General features: G+C 43.5%; 1 protein-coding gene across 1 annotated transcript in view; it reads left to right on the top strand.

Moving 5' to 3' along the window:
- LOC115462122 (collagen alpha-1(XXV) chain-like) overlaps positions 1-20,178 on the top strand; it is a 323,214-nt gene that overhangs the window by 99,104 nt on the left and 203,932 nt on the right. Inside the window, exons 4-5 of the mRNA XM_030192160.1 lie at positions 2,611-2,637; positions 2,810-2,836. The gene's annotated coding sequence lies outside the window, so the exon portion shown is untranslated. The remainder of the gene's footprint in view (positions 1-2,610; positions 2,638-2,809; positions 2,837-20,178) is intronic.

The following is a 20,178-nucleotide window of genomic DNA, read 5'->3' as shown; positions in this document are numbered from 1 at the left end:
TGGAGTTATAGACTGAACCTGATAGAGAATACTACGATATTACTGGGTGAAAGAGGGAACTTTGAACTTTCACTTTAAAGGGGGGGGGGGGGGAGTAAAAGGGAGCAGAGCGCTGAGTGGATGAATGCTGAATTACAGCTGCCGTACTGCTTTCTGAGGTGGCTGTGGGGCCCCAGCTGAACGGGGCTGGGAGCTATGAGATCTGAAGTTGAAAGGAGATTGACCCTAGCGGACTGCACGGACAAGTGTGGAGTCAAGGGCAGACTGCTCTAGTGAGTTGAACAGCGGACCTGGAGAGCAGACTATACTAACGGGTGTGGAGTCCAGCACAGACAAGTGTGGCGTCGAGAGCAGACAGCACAGATGAGTGTGGCGATGAGCACAGACGAGTGTGGAGTCGAGAGCAGACAGCACTGGCGAGGAGGATCAGCTGACGATATTGAAACCTTTACTTCTGTCCCCCATACACTTTATAATGAAAACCACTTTTTTTCAATATCCCCACCTCTTTTGTTGCATCATGTCTTACCTTTTTTTCTTAACTTTCCTTTTCTTTTGTTTGTAAACCACTTAGAGGCCCTAATGAGGCCTATAGCGGTATATCAAATGAAATTAAATAAATTAGTCACCCTTGTGACCACCAGTGGACTGAATAAGGTCTTACTCACTTCTCAGACAGCCAAATTCTGATCATATTGAACATAGGCTACTGAGCTAGATATCGTTGGCAAAAAAAAAAGTATACATTTAGCTTCTAGTTTCATAGCTAATGAAGCCGTATATAAGTGGAAGTACAGAGATGAAAGTGATGATTCCTGAGGCAGTCTACATCTATATATGGTGGAAAACTATTGCAAAACCATTCTCCAGGTCAGTGAGTTCAAATTGTAAATGTGAACTAGCATTTTCTTCTTATGAAGCCTTGAAAGGGTTGGAAAATGTTTTAAACAATTTTAAAAATCTCCTTCAGCACCCAAAAATTACTTCTTAAATGACTGCTGTAGCTTTTGGATGTGGTTGGCATACTGTCAACTATTTATCTTGTATTGCTGAAATATTTTCTGAAAATATAGAAAGTGACAGGTGTTATCTAAAAGCTGTGAGTGAAATAATGCTAGTTTGATTTCGAAGGCCGCCACATTGCCAGGAAGTTCTGATCTGATATGGTTTTTGCCCTGCAATTCCAGATTTAGGTCATTTTAAATAAGCAGAAATATCAGTTACAATCACATATCCATTTTGCATCTTCAAAATGATTTGCTGTTGGATTTCCTTTCCTTTCTCATTTAAAAAATGCTTTTATCTCTTTGAATAATATGAAATGTAGTAATACCTTTCCTCTGCTAATCCAACAAAGCTGAAGCTAGTAGATAATGCCACTATAATCATTTTTGATTCATTCAGGAAATGCTTTGACTTTCCTTAGCCCCTGAGATCTAATGAAATTAGGGGACCCTTTTACGAAGAGGCGGTAGGACTACTGCTGTTTAGTATGTGCAGTGAATTGGCCCTACTGCCAGGCTCGTCCAGGAGCCCAGCGGTAGTTCCGGGTCTGCCAACATGCCATTTCCAGCGCTAGAAAATATTTTTTATTTACTAGCGCTGTTGGGCACAGAGAGGGCACGCCCAGTGGTAATCGGTTAGTGCCACCCGCTGCCCAGTTACCACTGGGTTAACGTCAGAGCCCTCACTGCCTCCTAGGCGATAAGGGCTCCAGCAGTAAAGGGCCATGTGACATTTTTTCTCTGGCAGACTAGCAGCGGCGGCAGCCCGGCGGGGGTGAAGGCGCAGGCTGGAGGAAGGCGAGAGATGGAGGGGAGCCGCCCAGAGGAAACATGCTGCCAAAAGGGTGTGTGGCCATGGGTGTGGAATGGGCAGACTGTGGGCATTCCGAAAATCTAACTTAGGTACCAGTATTTATACCAAGTTTTACTTGGCATAAATGGATGCACCTAGAGTTAAACACAGCCATGGCCACTAGGTGTATTCTATAAACCAGCTAGGCATATTTTATAAACTGTGCCTAAATCTAAATCTAGGCACAGTTTACAGAATACACCTAGGTGGAAATATTTCCAGCGCTGATTTTTCAGGTGTGGTATTGACTTTGGAGGTAATTTTATAAATGAGACAGCCAAGAGGAGATAAGGATGTCACAGGAGCTACACTATTGATGCAACTCGTAAACTGGTTCCAATAATGTGGCTCCTGTGACATCCTTATCTCCTCTTGGCTGTCTTCTTTTGTTCACAGCAGAGGTCTGGTGTTGTTTGGTAATTTTATAAAGACATTTAGGCACATTTATACCTGTTATAAAAATTGCCCATGTGTTAAAATATGCGTGTTTGGGCAGAATGTGGATGGAATCATGATTTGCACACATACCTTATAAAATGTGCATTATAGTGCATATTGTAATTGTATAATTCACACCTTCTCTCTAACAGGCATAAATGTGTGTAGGTTCATTTTACCTGTGATTTCTATAGGGTTTGTGCTAGTATTTTATAGACACATAGTCACTGTATGGTCACAGACAATCATGATAGTGTTTCCTGCTGCTTGTTTTGGCATATGAAATCCCACTTTGTCCCTTTTTATCTCTTACAGGGCCCAGCTGGTCCAAAAGGCGAGAAGGTCAGTTCATTTTCGCATGTTCTGTGTAAGAAAACAAGAGGCAATCCATGCAGCATTTAATTGCACTCAAGGTTATCCTAATGCAGTGTGATGTGAGATTACAATATGTGAAAATCAGGGGAAGCCTACAGCTTCTGTGCTAAGACTATCATCTCATCTTTCCCCTTTGCAGGGAGATCAAGGTGATCAGGGCCCTCGGGTAAGCATTTAAAAACAAAAAAATGTGAACGCTCCTGCTAAGCTATATTAACAATGGAGCTTGAGTGCAAAAGTCATTCAAGAGCAGCACCCTAAGTTGGGTTTTGTGTTTGTTAGCTCCATTCACCCTGCATGTGTTGGTTTCTTTTTTATGTAAATATATTATAGAAGCATGATCATCCTTTCTCCTCATCCCTTTTTCCAATGAACCTCTGAAAGCCATTGATAAATATTTAAAAAATGGGAGAATTCCTCATTATGGGCCAGATTCTATATAAGGCGCCTAAAAAATCCGTGCAGTAAACAATTCTCCCTAAGCATATTCTATAAACGACACACAGATTTAGGCACGGTATATAGAATACGCTTAGTTGATATCCCATCTCCTAAAACTACGCACCTTCATTTACACCATTGAAAATGTAGCATAAATCTCTGAGTATAGATTTATGTGCAGTGGGCAATATTCTATATCTATGCACTTAAATTTGGGAACGTCCATGGAGCACCCATTTCCCCACCCATACCCACACTCCTTTAGAACTGCACACATTAGAATTTAGGCGTACTGCGTTACAGAATATGCTTAGCGAGTTGTGCGTGTACATTTTAATTATTGCCAATTAGTGCTCATTATTGCTTGTTAAATGCTGTTATCAATCCTGATCAGCTTATTAAGACAATTAAGTTAATGCATGTTGTTATAGAATGCCTGGATTTCGATGTGCATCTGTAGGCGCACTATATAGAATCCAGCAGTATATGCATTAACGTGTCATATAGCGCAAGGAGCTCAAGAAAAATTCTAGGTTCCATAGTTGGTGTTGGATGGAGGGTCTCAAATATTTAGAAATAGTTTTACTCTGAGGGCCATATTCACTAAGGAGGATCTTCTGTTCTCTGCTTATGGTAAAATCCTTAGGAACTGAGAAGCTTATTTTTGTGTATTTGAGGAATGTGTTTGGACCCACACAATCAAAAAAGGTAGTACTGTTCATTAGATAAGGGACTGATTTTCATTCAGCACCCTGGGGTCCTACAATAGCTGGCTAAAACATATCCAGTAATGTTATGCACCTTTTTACTAAAAAAATACTGTTGTAACTTCTTTGAATCATAGCATGACAATAATAGGGATTCACTTGGACATTAGCACGTGGACATTATTACATGAGCACTTACCAATACCTGTTTTCTAGGCGGTAAGGGTTCACAGGCTAATCTTGTGCTAATCACTTAGTGCACACCAGTGCAACTGTGCTGATTAGCACAGAATGTGCATATTCTCTGCTCCCAAACACACCCCAGTGCTAGAAAATAAAAAGTACTTTTTAGCCCATGGGCAGTGCATGCCGATCAAAAAACCTACTGCGGCATGCCTGAGTTCGTTCCACGGTAGTGGTTTTTATCCTGCGGTAAGGAAGCGTCAGTGCATACCGCAGCTTAGTAAAAAGAGCCCCTAGTCTCTTTTAGAGCTAAATGTATTTAAAATCGTGATATCTCATTTGTCACCCAGGACTACTGTAATAGCTTATGTGTGAGCATCCTTTTGAGGCTCACACCCAGGATACAAATGATCCAAAATATTGATGCAATGATGATCCTGGATAACTTGAGGAAAGATCACATAATGCCATTACTGCACATTCTTCATTGACCTTGAGCAAAATTTGAACTATTGGTAGTAACGTTTGAACAATGGAAGATAATGAGTCAGAGTATTTATTAAATAAAATTGGTAGGCTTGCTCCAGTATTGGAGCATCTTTTGAGACAGCAGATTTTACTAATAGTTCCATTGGTCGGTGTGGATGAGAGTCAGGGCATTCTCAGTAACTAAGCCAAATTTATGAAATAGTAATTAACCAGGCAGGAGAGCTCCTGCCTGGCTAAATCCGAGGGCCATTTTTACCAAGCTGTGGCAAAAGGGGGCCTGCATTGGTGTCGGCACATGTAGCACACGCCAAGGCCCCCTTTTACCACAGTGGGTAAAAGGTAGGTCTTTCTTTTTTCAGGAAATGGCTGTGTGGCAAGTGAAGCACTTGCCTTGTGGCCATTTTGGGGAGGCCCTTACCGCCACCCATTGAGATGGCTGTAAGAGCTCCCGTGGTAACCAGTGCTATATATATTTTTGTAGTGTTGAATGTGACGGCATGCTAGGGGTGGGTATTACTGCCTGGCTGCTGTACTTCCTTTTTAGTGAACGGTAAGTCCACATTAGGCTTACTGCCGCTTTGTAAAAGGGGCCCCTAGTGAGCTAGCCAGTCACTGATAGTCAGTGGCAGTTAATTGGTTAGTGCTGCTGCATATCCATGTTAATCGACCATCTCCTAACCAGCTAGGTTAGGGGAAAGCTGGGTACAGAGTTAGGGCAGAGTGTCAACTTATCCAGTTAGCAGCGACATTCAATCCGCTACCCCCCCCCCCCAATTCTATAAAAGTCACCAAAAATTGCGTATGCAAATGTGGGCATGTGACCAATTTAACTGAATATTGAGCTAATTAGCACCAATTATTGGCACTAATTAGATTTGAGTGGCATTTACATGCCATCTGAAAGGGGGCGAGGGAATGAGAGGGTCATGGGCAGAATGGGGGCATGTACATTTGCACCACATTTCAGTTGGTGCAAATGGTGGATTTCCACGCGTAAGCGCTATTCTATAAACCACATCTAACTTTAAGCGTGGCTTATAGAATAGCGCTTTTTTCAGTGTTGATTTTTTGGGTGCCATATATAGAATCTAGCCCTAAATGGTTAAATAACTGCATAAAGTTAGGACAGCAAAACAGCTGTCCTAAGTTTATTTGCCAAATTAACCAGGCGCAGGACTGAATATTGGTTCTTGGTCGGTGGAAATACCTGGATATAGCTGCGCATGCCTGGCATTGAATATCTGGGATTAAGTCAGCCCATGGCTGGATGTGGCTTATCAGCTGCTCAGCACTGCGGGCTGAATATTGATGTGAAATTACCTTCAATTTCATAAGAAAGCGAAGACCTAGTTATTCCCAGAGATATGGCTAAAGATTTGGTGCAGGATCTTTCCAGTTTGGGACTGTTTACTTAGAGTGGGCCTGAGATATGTTGAAGAATCTGGAGAGGCGTGATAAGGCATGGAAGGGAAGCAGAGAAAGCGAATCTAGTTTTATTTGTGATGGGGGGATAGGCAGTTGACCAGTAGCGATGTTGTTGGAGATTAGATGGGTGTTTTAATTTTGTTGGTGTGTTTGTATTATGTTTTATGCATGTTTGTTTTGCTATTCCACTGGTTCAGTCATGTACACTATTTTGAGCAGTTTGATGTTGACTGAGGAAATGATTAATTTGAAAATGACTGTAAATCTTAACAACTAAGGGGGCCTTTTACAAAGCCACGCTAGCGTTTTTAGCTCATGGTAAAAATCAGCTGGCGGTAAATGCTGAGACACCCGTAGAAATATAATGGGCGTTTCAACATTTGCTGCCTGCTGATTTTTACCGTGAGCTAAAAACGCTAGCACGGCCCCTAAACTTAGCCACCAAGGTTTAGGCCTTCCATTTGGCAATGATAGCAACAAAATTTCTGTTGTAACAGTTTCCCTACCTTAGGAGGGGCAGAATATGATGTAGCAGGACTTCACAATTGCCCCAACGCTCAAGGCAGTGCATTCAAAAACCCTAATGCCAGCTCTGAGCTGGCGTTAGGTTTTCTGCAGTAGGGGGCCCTTTTTCAGGGCTCTGTTCTCTGAGCATCGCAGGGAATGCAAAATGACCTAATTTAAATCTCATTCTAAAGCCATCCTTTGATGCGCTTGTTTTCTGCGCTAGAGCCCTCTGAGCCCTCTGAGCATTATACGCTAACAAATGTGGGCGCTAGTCCATCGCTACTGGCCTCTAGCACCCAAATTTGCTTCTGAACATCAGGGCCTAAATGCTTTGAAAATGAGCTCCCCCCTAGGTTCCTTTGTAACTTTGTAAGTCTATGTGCTTTGAAAGTTTGCAGTCTGAATACTGAATACTAGACGACTAAAGATTGAATGACTCAAACATGATACTTAGAAAAAATATTTGGTGTGGAAAAAACCCCAATTACTTATTATTTAATGAGCTCGGTATACAGCTTTAGTTGTCAGACAAATCAAAGCGGTTAGCAATAAAATCAATATTTAACATATAAAAGTAGAACTCCATAAAACAATTGTAAAATAACATTCACTTGAGAAAGAGAAGAAGAACCATCAACACTGTAGCAAACATGTGCCCTTTGTCATCATGCTCTCACTGCTCCAGGTAAACAGAAGTGTGTTAGGGTAATTGAAAGCCTGCTCAAAAAAGTAGGTTTCCAGTGAAGAATAGGGATAGTGTGGAAAAGAATTCCAAAGCACAGGCGCTAGAAAGTGTGGAGGGGCATAATCGAATGGGGACGACCATCTCTAAGGAAGCCCATCTCTAGGAACATCCCAGCGAAGGGGCGGGGAAACTGCTATTATCGAAACAAGATGGGCGTCCATCTTACGTTTCGATAATACGGTCGGGGACGCCCAAATCTCAACATTTAGGTCCACCTTAGAGATGGTCGTCCATAGGTCGTCCTTAGAGATGGTCGTCCCCGGTTTTCGGCGATAATGGAAACTGAGGACGCCCATCTCAAAAACGACCAAATCCAAGGCATTTGGTCGTGGGAGGAGCCAGCATTCGTGGTGCACTGGTCCCCCTCACATACCAGGACACCAACCGGGCACCCTAGGGGGCATTGCAGTGGCCTTCACAAATTGCTCCCAGGTGCATAGCTCCCTTACCTTTGGTGCTGAGCCCCCCAAACCTCCTCCCAAAATCCACTCCCCACAACTGTCCACCACTACCATATCCCTAAGAGGTGAAGGGGGCACCTACATGTGGGTACAATGGGTTTCGGGTGGGTTTTGAAGGGCTCACATTTACCAGCACAAGTGTAACAGGTAGGGGGGATGAGCCTGGGTCCATCTGCCTGAAGTGTACTGCACCCACTAAAACTGCTCCAGGGACCTGCATACTGCTGTCATGGAGCTGGGTATGACATTTGAGGCTGGCATAGAGGCTGGCAAAATTATTATTTTTTTTTAGGGTGGGAGGGGGTTGGTGACCACTAGGGGAATAAGGGGAGGTCATCCCTGATTCAGTGGTCATCTGGTCAGTTTGGGCACCTTTTTGAGGCTTAGTCGTGAAAAAAATGGACCAAGTATAGTCGACCAAATGTTTGTCAGGAACGCCCTTCTTTTTTCCATTATCGGCCGAGGATGCCCATCTCTTCAGCACGCCCCAGTCCCGCCTTCGCTATGCCTCCAACACGTGCCCGTGAACTTTGGTCATCCCCGCGACGGACTGCAGTTGAGGATGCCCAAAATCAGCTTTCGATTATGCCGATTTGAGCGACCCTGAGAGAAGGACGCCCATCTCCCGATTTGTGTCGGAAGATGGGCGCCCTTCTCTTTCGAAAATGCCCCTGAAAGTGCACTAGACCTGGTCACTTTTGAAGAATTGGGAAGAGCAAATCTATTATCAGTAAGAGACCGGAAAGAACATAAGAGAGAGTTTACAGAATAACAAGAAAGGCCAGATAAGATGGTATTCCAGTATGATAGACTCACATGTGTCAGGGTTAATATTTTGAATTTACCCTATATTCAACTGGTACCATTGTAAGCGTGCAATAGATGCGTAGCATGATCTTGACATTTAGCCCAGCAAAGAATCTGAGCAGCTGTGTTTTCTAAAATAAATACAACTGAAAGGTTCTGCATAATTCAGGGAAAATCATGTAAACCCCCAATATTCAGGTTCTTGTTCTGGTCCTCATTTTGACTTGAATGATATGCTATTAGATTCATTTACAACATATATGAGTAACTTTATACCTTTCCAGATGTGTGTAGTCATTCTCCTGATATCATAGCTGTCTGGAACTGGACAAAAGAAATACACTGAACTTGCACCACAATGGTTGTTAGCATAATCTGAAAAAAGCCAAAGATTTTTGGTTCATTTTTCAATTTACCATGCTGCCTCATTAACAATTGTCAAAATCACTAGTGTGCCAAATTGCTAAAGAAAGCAATGGTGAAAAGGAAAGGAGGTATAGAAATTTTGAACTTATGGCCGCTGAGTCATCGGAGGGCTGTCCATGCTATGGTTCCGGTGGCTGCCTGGCTAACCCGACATGGAAGACCGGAAAGGCGTGCAACCAGTCGACTGCCCCGACCACACGAGCCGACAACGGTACCGAGAGGAGTCCATACACTGAAAGGAAGAGGACAGACTGTTGTTGCAGTCCAGATGACAAGTTTCTCATTACTGGAACCTCTGTCAAGAAAGGAGTTTGCAGTGGGAAACTTCTCTTTTCCTTAATTGAGAGACATTCCAGAAGATTTATAAAATAGTCAGAAGGAGCAGACCGACGGGACATCGAGCCACGACGCGAGGGCCCGACTGCAAGTGTCCGACGCCGTGGCATCTGCTCCTCTTTCCCCCACCCCCCACCCAGCTGCTCCTCTCTCCCCACCCTCCACCCAGCATCTTCTCCTCTTTCCTTCCCCGGTTTCCCTCTAAGCTGTCACCGGCAGCGATTCCAGTAAGCAACCTGCACCAGCTCTGCAGGCTCCCCTCTATTGCGTTCCCACCAGTGAAGAAACAGATAGTGACATCATCGAGGGTGGGACAAAGTAGAAGGAAGCCTGCAGGATTGGCGCAGGTTGCTTACAGGAATCTCTTCCAGTGTGTGTGTGTGTGTGGGGGGGGGGGGGGGGGGGGGGATCAGCGAGAGATGGGCAGCTGCCATGACAAATAGGGAGAGAGAGAAGAGTGAGGCACCACCAATGAGGTGCTTTGGGGACCACTAGACTGGGTGGGCCTGAGGCAAGAATGTGTGGGCCAATGCCCACCCAGTCCTACCCGTAGCTATGCCACTGGATGGGGCATTCCTGTATAGTATATTAATTGTATTTACTGCCTCCTTAAGTACATTCATGCTATCTACATTGGTGTCGGCATACAGTAGGTTACCTTTTGCTAAAGGAACAGTCCACACACATAATCTACCCATTTCACAGCCCATTCCTTATATGCAGTCACCGTGTGAATTAGCACATGCTGTCCTACCAGTGTGCCGTTACCACAGCCATGCATTAACAGTATGCACTAATTCATATGGTAACTCCTTACCATACTTTAGTAAAAGGGTCCCAAAAAGTAAAAAATACATAAAGCATATTTAAGTACATTTTTAGACTGACTCTAGTTCAAAATTTTAATAATGGTCTATTTAATAACCGCCTTTACCACATTCTCTGGCAACGAATTCCAGAGTTTAATTACACGTTGAGTGAAGAAAAACTTTCTCCGATTTGTTTTAAATTTACTACATTGTAGCTTCATCGCACGCCCCCTAGTCCTAGTATTTTTGGAAAGCATGAACAGACGCTTCACATCTACCCGTTCAACTCCACTCATTATTTTATAGACCTCTATCATATCTCCCCTCAGCCGCCTTTTCTCCAAGCTGAAGAGCCCTAGCCGCTTTAGCCTTTCCTCATAGGGAAGTTGTCCCATCCCATTTATCATTTTCGTCGCCCTTCTCTGCACCTTTTCTAATTCCACTATATCTTTTTTGAGATATGGTGACCAGAATTGAACACAATATTCGAGGTGTGGTCGCACCATGGAGCGATACAAAGGCATTATAACATCCTCATTTTTGTTTTCCATTCCTTTCCTAATAATACCTAACATTCTATTTGCTTTCTTAGCCACTGCAGCACACTGAGCAGAAGGTTTCAACGTATCATCAACGACGACACCTAGATCCCTTTATTGGTCCGTGACTCCTAACGTGGAACCTTTCATGACGTACCTATAATTCGAGTTCCTCTTTCCCACATGCATCACTTTGCACTTGCTCACATTAAATGTCATCTGCCATTTAGAAGCCCAGTCTCCCAGTCTCGTAAGGTCCTCTTGTAATTTTTCACAATCCTCCCGTGATTTAATCACTTTGAATAACTTTGTGTCATCAGCAAATTTAATTACCTCACTAGTTACTCCCATCTCTAGGTCATCTATAAATATGTTAAAAAGCAGCGGTCCCAGCACAGACCCCTGGGGAACTCCACTAACTACCCTTCTCCATTGAGAATACTGACCATTTAACCCTACTCTCTGTTTTCTATCTTTTAACCAGTTTTTAATCCACAATAGAACACTACCTCCTATCCCATGACTCTCCAATTTCCTCTGGACTCTTTCATGAGGTACTTTGTCAAACGCCTTCTGAAAATCCAGATACACAATATCAACCGGCTCACCTTTATCCACATGGTTGTTCACCCCTTCAAAGAAACGTAGTAGATTGGTGAGGCAAGATTTCCCTTCACTAAATCCATGTTGACTTTGTCTCATTAATCCATGTTTTTGAATATGCTCTGTAATAATAGTCTCTACCATTTTGCCCAGCACCGACGTCAGACTCACCGGTCTATAATTTCCCACATATCCTCTGGAACATTTTTTAAAAATCGGCGTTACATGGCCACCCTACAGTCTTCCGGTACCACACTCGATTTTAAGGATAAATTACATATTTCTAACAATAGCTCCGCAAGCTCATTTTTCAGTTCTATCAGTACTCTGGGATGAATACCATCCGGTCTGGGAGATTTGCTACTCTTCAGTTTGTAGAACTGCCCCATTACATCCTCCAGGTTTACAGAGAATTCATTAAGTTTCTATGACTCGTCAACTTCGAATACCATTACCGGCACCGGTATCACTCCCAAATCTTCCTCGGTGAAGACCGAAGCAAAGAATTCATTTAATCTCTCCGCTACGGCTTTGTCTTCCCTGATCGCCCCTTTTACTCCTCGGTCATCGAGTGGTCCAACTGATTCTTTTGCCGGCTTCCTGCTTTTAATATACCTTTTTTCAAAGTGCCTCTTTGCCTTCCTTATCAGCACTTTGCATTTGACTTGACATTCCTTATGCCATTTCTTATTATTTTCAGTCAGTTCCTTCTTCCATTTCCATATTAGCAACATTAAAACAGCTAAACCGGAAGCCCCTTTAACTGCTCATTGGATGAAACAGAAACTTGATATTGGTGATCTACGTTTTGTGGTTCTTCTGCAGGTAGTGTATCCTGGAGGTGGCTTTCTCACTGAAGTATTGATACATAAAGAACAGAAATTTACATATGCTTGGAACACTATCTATCCAGCTTTTTTGTGAAGAGACTCTCTTGATGCATGGTTGTGGTAACGCTATAGCCCTTTGTAGAATGTTGGCATCATTGGGGAAATGACGTTGTGGGAAATGACGTGTGTATATATATGGAAGAGAAGCCACTCGAAGTTTAAAGACGCCAAGAAGAGGCAATATTGTGGTGAACATTAGAAGCTTGGAAATTGAAAGTATTCCTAGCCCTTGAAACAGCCCGATTGTGGCGAAACAAGGTTCTCCTGTTGGGCTTATGATTATTGGACACTATGAAAGAGAACATGGACTGTCGATATCAAGATGATTCAAGCTAAATCATTATTTAAAGTATATTTCACCGCATTTGTGGCTTAGTAATCAGCCTCTACCTTTTTGTATTGTCAAAGGTGTATGCACAAGTATTTTATGAATAAGAAGAGTGGATTTTTTTTTTGTGAAGACTAGTGATTGAAGAGAGGAGTTCTCTCAACTTTGAAAGGTGTGCCTTTAAAGAGAATTTTCCTGTGGTTTCTGAAGTCTTTTTTTCTCCACATATTTTCATAAATATACGTGAATTCACACCTGCAATACAGGGTTTTAAGTAGTAGAATTTGTTATAACCAATTTTTGATTTCAATTACCCCCAATATTGACTGCTTAAATGCCACATCAGGGAGTACTAAGGAGATAAAATTCATAGAAATAATAAATGACTGCTTCTTGGAGCAACTGGTCTAGGAACCAATAAGAGGGAAAGCTAGTTTAGATATAGTTCTTAGTGGAATGCAGGGCATAGTACGAGAGGTAACAGTGTTGGGTTTGCTGGGAAACAGTGATCATAACATGATCAAATTTGACTTAATAACTGGAGTGCAGTCACTTAAGGAAATTTCAAAAGGGTAACTATGATAAAATGAGGAAAATTGTTTAAAAAAAAAGCTGAAAAGCTCAGCTGTAAAAGTTTGGACTTTAAATCGGGTATGGACAATGTTTAAAAATACCATTGTGGAAGCTTAGACAAAATGTATTCCATGTATTAATAAAGGTGGAAAGAAGAGCAAATGACAGCCCATGTGGTTAAAATGGTTAAAAGGAGAAGTGAAACAGGCTATGAGAGCCAAAAGAACATCTTTCAGAATATGAAAAAAAGATCTGAATGAAGAACACAAGAAGCAACATAAGCACTGACAAGTTAGATGCAAAGTATTGATGAAGAATGCGAAGAGAGACTTGGCACGGAGGCCAAAACTCATAGTAATAACTTTTTCAGGTATGTCAAGGCAGAAAGCTTGTGAGGGAATCTGTGGCACCCTTAGATCATCAAGATGAAAAAGGGGCACTCAGGGAGGAAAGGGCTATAGCAGAGAAGCTGAATGAATTCTTTGCCTTGGTCTTTACTGAAGAAGATGTAAAGATCTACCTGTACCAGAGATGGTATTCAAAGGTGATAATGCAGAGGAACTGAAAGAAATCTCAGTGAACCTGGAAGATGTACTGAGTCAAATCAACAAATTAAAGAGTAGTAAATCACCAGGACTGGATGGTATACACCCTAGGTTACTGAAAGAATTCAAATAGGAAATTTCATATCTACTGTTCTGTAACTTGTCATTAAAAACATCTATAATACCTAAAGATTGGAGGGTGGCCAATGTAACAGCTATTTTTAAAAAGCGATCCAGGGATGATCTGGGAAATTACAGACCAATAAGCCTGCAAAATAGTGGAGACTATTATAAAGAATAAAATCACTGTACACATAGACAAACATGATTTAATGGGATAGAATCAACATGAATTCAACCAAGGCAAGTCTTGCTTCACCGATTTGCTTCATTTCTTTGAAGACATGAATAAACAAATGGATAAAGGTGAGCCAGTTGATATGGTGTATCTAGATTTTCAGACAGTGTTTGACAAAGTCCCTCATGAGAGACTCCTGAGAAAATTAAAAACCCATGGGATAGGAGGCAATGTTCTGTTGTGGATTAAAAATTGGTTAATGGATATAAAACAGAGGGTAGACTTAAATGCAAATTCTCTTAGTGGAGGAGGATGAATAGTGGAGTACCTCAGGGATCTGTACTGGGAACGGTGCTATTTTATTTATTTTTATTTTTTGCATTTGTATCCCACATTTTCCCACCTACAGTATTTGCAGGCTCAATGTGGCTTACAATGTTCTGCCCTGGCTATTGCCATAGAAGAGTAAAGATAATAATTAATTACATAAGAACATTTAACATATTTATGAATGATCTAGAAATGGAAGTGCCAAGTAAAGTGATTAAATTTGCAAATGACACAAAACTATTCGAAGAAATGAAGATTGTGGAAAAATTGCAGGAAGACTGGAGGACTGGCCATTCAAGTGGCAAATGAGATTTAATGTGAACAAGTACAAAGTGAAGAACATTGGGAAAAATAACCTAAATCATAGTTATTTGATGCTAGGTTCCATCCTGGGAGTCAGCACCCAAGAAAAAAATCTAGATGTCATTGTGGACAATACACTGATATCTTCTGCCCAGTGTGTGGTAGCAGCCAAAAAAAAGCAAACAGAATGCTAGGAATTATTAGGAAAGGGATAGAAAATAAGACAAAGGATATTATAATACCTCTGTATCGCTTCATGGTGCGACCACACCTTGAGTGTTGTGGGCAATTCCGTTCGTTGTATCTCAAAAACAATATAGCAGAATTAGAAAAGGTTCAAAGACGGGTGACCAAAATGATTAAGGGGATGGAACTCCTCTCATATGAGGAAAAGCTTAAGAGGATAGGACTTTTCAACTTGGAAAAAATATGTCTGAGGGGGGATATAATAGAGATCTACAAAATACTGAGCTGAATGGGTAAACATAAATTGATTTTTTACTACGGGGACACTCAAAGAAGTTACATAGTAGGACATTTAAAATGAACAGGAGGAAATATTTTTTCACTCAGTGAATAGTTAAACTCTGGAACTTGTTGCCAGAGGTAGTGGTATCAGCGGAAAGTGTATCTGAGTTTAAAAAAAGATTTAGACAAGTTCCTGGAGGAAAGTCCTTAGTCAACTATTGAGATAGACATGGGGAAAGCCACTGCTTGTCCCTGGGATCAGTAGCATGAATCTTGCTGCTATTTGGGATTCTTTTAGGTATTTGTAACCTGAATTGTCCACTGTTGGAAGTAGGATATTGGGCTAGATGGACCATTGGTCTGATCCAGTATGGCTATTCTTTTGTTCTTATGAATAGATGTTAAGGGGGCATGGGTAGGGCAGGGAGAGGGAGTGTTCTAGACAGGCCTGCAATAAAGATGTGGATTCCTCATTGCACATAGGGAATTCATATTTGTACCAAAGTCTGGGACCCTCTTCAATTACCCACCCAGACATCTGCCCCAGCTATGATCATTCCCTGACATCCAAACCCCCTGCCCCCCTAAGGTACCCATTTCTTCCTGCATCAACAATCTCTCACCCATAGCAACAACCACCTCAATGCCAACTCCCCAATTCATAAACCCCCCAATGGCAGCCCCCATAGGATAAACACCCCACATGTGAGCAACCACCCACCAAATGCTACCCTTGCCCCTCGAAGATGCAACCTGCCATGATGTGTCCCCACAGCAGACCTGCCATCCTCCATCTGTTACCCACTCTTCAGGCTTAACAGGGGTTCCTGGAGTCTAGTGGGGTGGTAGAAATCCCTACTCAATTCCATACCAATGATCAGGTCTGTCAAAATGGCCAACAAAAATCCCTAGTAGTAATATTGTGGTATTAACACTAGCGGTCTCGGTGGCCATTTTGACAGACCTGATTGTTGAGGCAACAACAAGAGGGCATTGCTCCCACTCCACTGGTTCCCAGTGTCCCCTAGTCAGCCAAGAGGGTGGGTAAGGAGTGAACGGGAGTGGCCAGATGGGGCTTCACATTGGCACTTTACAGTTTGGTGGGGGGGAGGGTGTCTATGGAGGAAGAGTAACTAATAATGGGTGGTTGCCTATCCATGAGCGGGTTTGCTGCATTAGAGGCTGCCATTGAGGGGGAGGTTGCCACAGTGCAGTGACGTAGGAAGGGGGGGGCGGTGGGGCAGTCTGCCCCGGGTGCATGCCGCTGGGGGGGGGTGTCGGCTCCGCTGGTTCACTGCTCTCTCTGCCCCGGAAAGGTTACTTCCTGTTCTGGGGCAGAGAGAGCAGGGAACCAGCGGAGCCGACGCAGCTCCCAGCAACGTGTACTCGGGACGGAGCGGCCCTCCCGCCCGCCCCCTTTGGTAAGAATGCGCTCTGGAAGGGGGGTGCGTGCTCCGGGGGGGGGGGTGCGTGCGCCGAGGGGGGTGCACCGTGCTGCACGCGGGGGGGGGGGGGGGAGAGTGCGCAGCGGCGAACCATCCTGGGTGTAAGCCGCCCTCGCTACGGCACTGCCACAGTGGGCTGCCATTCAGTGGAGTTGCCATTAGGGAGGGTTGTGAACACAAAATAGAAGTTGTTGCAACAAGAGGAATGGTTGCTTTGGGGGGGGGGGGGGGGGCATCAGTGCTGGGATTGCAACTCTTTCCACAGTTAACATTGATTTTAGAAAGCTTCTCCTTCTATGTAGGAGGAATTTTTATGTTTGTTATTTCCATGAAGACTTTAAAATGCAGTCCTGTACCTATTTTACAAGAGGCTCTTACTTTGGCAGAACCTCTTGTAAAATAGTACAGGAATTCTCCAAATCATGATCTGGACGTACCTCTCCACATGCTGTTTAAAATGTGCCTGTATATAATGCTGAGTTCCACATTGGGAATCAGCATTCATGAAAAGAACCTAGGAATCACTGTAGACAGTTCATTAAAATCCTCAGCTTGGTTTGAAACAGCAGTCAAAAATGAAAACGCAATATATGCTAGTACAAATGAAACTATCTGCACTCATAAATAAAACAACCAAAGTTGTGCACATCAATTGCTGGGAATTTTTTTTTTTAAACACGTATGTGACCACTGCTGCCAATGACCACATAAGTGCTTTTGAATACAGACCTCTTTGTGTCATCTGCAAATTTGATCACCCCTTCACTGCTCCCTTTTCCAGATAACTGATGAATATGTTAAATAACACTGGCCCCAGTACAGATCCCTGGGGCAGTACACTATTTACCTTTCTCCACTAAAAGAACTGATCATTTAATCCTAAGTGTTATTTTCTGTATTTAAACAGTTTTAAATCCCTAACAGGACATTGTGTCTGATGGCTTTTTCGTTTTCGCAGCATCTCACTGATACCCATTTGCCTACATTCCCTTCAAATCATAGCTCATTCAGGGATAGAATCTGGCACTTCATGCTTTATTCACAACTACCTGGGGAGACTGTATTTATTTGTATTCATATTTTGCAACAAGTATTATACTAAAAGCACACTAAAAAGCACACAAAGAAAAATACTAACAAAGGAAAAGAACATTATGTAAGAAAGAAGTAAATGTACTGTGGCACATGGATGGGGCTTGCAGTTACGTGCATAGGGGGGGCATCTATATAAGTTCAGAAAGTTAGGCAATGAAAAGATCCAAACTGAGCCCCTGTTCTAAAAAGGGTGCTCAACCTTTATACAGTTGGGGCTCAGCATGGAAGTCACACCTAACCCTGGACGCAGGACTTATACTTCATAGAAGCTGGAGTAACTCCCGCACCCAAAGATAGGTGTGGATGGCTATTATTTTGTAACACCACGCCTAACTTCTTGGAACACCTCTGACCTGCCCTTGCCCCTTCTATAGGAACACCCCCTTTTGAGATGTACACAAGAACAGTTAGGTGCGGTTGTTAGACAAGCACGTACAGAGGAGATCTGCACGTAACATTTAATTAGTTTCAATTAAGTGTCTGTTGACAGCACTAATTGGTATCAATTAAAACAATTAATTTGTGTGCAGATCTCGAATCTGTTTGCAAATTCCTGCAACCAACTTTGGACAACCTATTTAGAATCCGGGGGATAGTTTACGAAGTACTGTAAGTTACACGCGTTCCTGCTGCATTTAGGCCCCCACACCTGCAGATGTGTAAATGTTAGGTGCTGATTAAAAAAAAAGGAGAACTACTCCCCAGTGCACACACCAAAAGGACAAAAAAAAAAAGGATAGGGGAAGACCAATCAAGTCCCAACACAAGGACAATCGTTTGTTGAAATGTGGACAGCAGACTTGACGCAGTCTTGCGTTTCGGCACAGAGAAACGCCTGCCTTAGGAGTCAAGTCAATTCAATGCAATGAGCAACAAATGGTTAAACATTCAATATCCCAAACCAAGATTGCCAAAACTATACTATCTAGCAGGGCCGGTGCTTGGGTGTCTGGCGGCCCCCGTCCAGTATCTCTTTTCTCTCTTCTCCCTCTCCTCTTCTCCCACCCTGCACCCTTTTTCAGCCCAGTGCCTTAAAAGGTGAAGAACGAAAGTTTTTTTTTTTAATTGATAGCTTTTTAATTTATTTGAAAGCTTCCTGTATGTAGATATAAATATCATGAAATAAAATTTAATATCACTAAAACTGCTTAAAAAATTATTGTAGTTGGTGGAAACAGCACTAATAAAGGCTATATTTTGTGCTCCTTTTTCTACACTGTTCTATAAATACAGTAATATAGGGCCAAATTCGGTGAGGATATCCTGTTTACTGATGGGTTCATCTTAACTGTTGTTGTAATCTGCCTTGGGAAGCCTGGTGTTATAAAGATTGAAAGTAAAATTAAACTCTTCTCTCATTGGGGCACATGGAATCACATCTTCATCTCATCTCTTTTGTACAAATGGATTCTGTTTTGAGCATATTTCAGGGACAGGAAAGAATCCCACTCATTCCTGCCCGCTTCCGCTATTCCGTCTCCAGCGCTCTCTGCTTTTGTCTTCTGTGCTGCGGGCGCTGTCGCCGTGTTTTCCCAAAATGTCTGCCGAGACATCGGTGGCAGTCTCGCCACTGGAAGCCTCAGCAGTCATTTTTAAAATACTGTGGGGCCGTCCATGGCACAGAAGAGAAAAGTGGAGAGCGTCAGAGACGGAGTAGCAGCAGCGAGCAGAAAAGAGTGGGATTCTTTTCTGCCCTCGCAGCCGCAGAGACCACTACACCACCAGGGCAGGCAGCAGGGTAGTAGTACGCAGGAGCGGGATGGTGGCATTGCTGTGGCGGTGTGGGGAGGGTAAGCCAGGGTAAGCATGGCAGTCTCTGGTGCCCCCTGAATGTTGGCACCCCCCTGCCATGCATACCTTGCTTACCGCGTTCCACTGGCCCTGTCATCTAGAGAGGACTAGGTGACCTCAATATGCAAAGGGATTCTGCTCTTCTCCAGGATACCCATTGGTGCTGTTTTTGGCAGGCAAACTGAAATTGCTCCAGAAAAGTTTGCTGCTATATGTTGTAAATGCTAGATTCATAATGATCCAGTATATTATACTCACTCGCATATATATACATATATGTATGTATGCATGTGCTTACATATACTTATACTAGCCGTTGAGCCCGTAAAAACGGGCTAGTAAAGGAAGGGGGGTTTGAAAGGCTCCCCCCCGGATAGGTCGCGCCGCCGCCCCTCCCCCCCGGAGTCCCCTCCGCCACCCCTCCACCCGGGCCGGGTACCTGGCTTCACTATTCAAACCGCCGGAACGCAGCACACAGCTCATCTGAGCTGCCGTCAGCCTTCCTTGTTCTCTGCGTGTGTTCCGCCCTCGTGTGACGTAACGTCGGCGAGGGCGGGACACAGGCAGGTAAGGAAGGCCAACGGCAGCTCAGATGAGCTGTGTGCTGCGTTCCGGCGGTTTGAATAGTGAAGCCAGGTACCTGGGCCGGGTGGAGGGTGGGTGGCGGCGGCGACTCCGGGTGGGTGGGGGGAGCGGTAGCGGCAACCCTGGGGGGGGGAGCGGTGGCGACGGCGGTTCCCTCACTCGCAGGTGAGCAGGTTCCCTCTGTGTCACGCCCCCGTCATCACGTATTGACGCGGGGGCGGGACAGAGAGGGTCTCTACTGCGCATTTGCGAGTTGAATACGCCTCTTGCCATTTATATGTTTGATATATGTGTATGCTTATCTGTATGTGTGTATGTAGTAATACTAGGACTAGGAGGCACGCATCAGGGGAAACAAGTTTGGTTTGTACTTTGGAGG

The sequence above is a fragment of the Microcaecilia unicolor genome, chromosome 2 (genome assembly GCF_901765095.1).
Source record: "Microcaecilia unicolor chromosome 2, aMicUni1.1, whole genome shotgun sequence".
Classification (NCBI taxonomy): Eukaryota; Metazoa; Chordata; class Amphibia; order Gymnophiona; family Siphonopidae; genus Microcaecilia; species Microcaecilia unicolor.
Note: the sequence above shows the minus strand (reverse complement) of the source record. Positions and strands in the feature narration are given on the sequence as shown.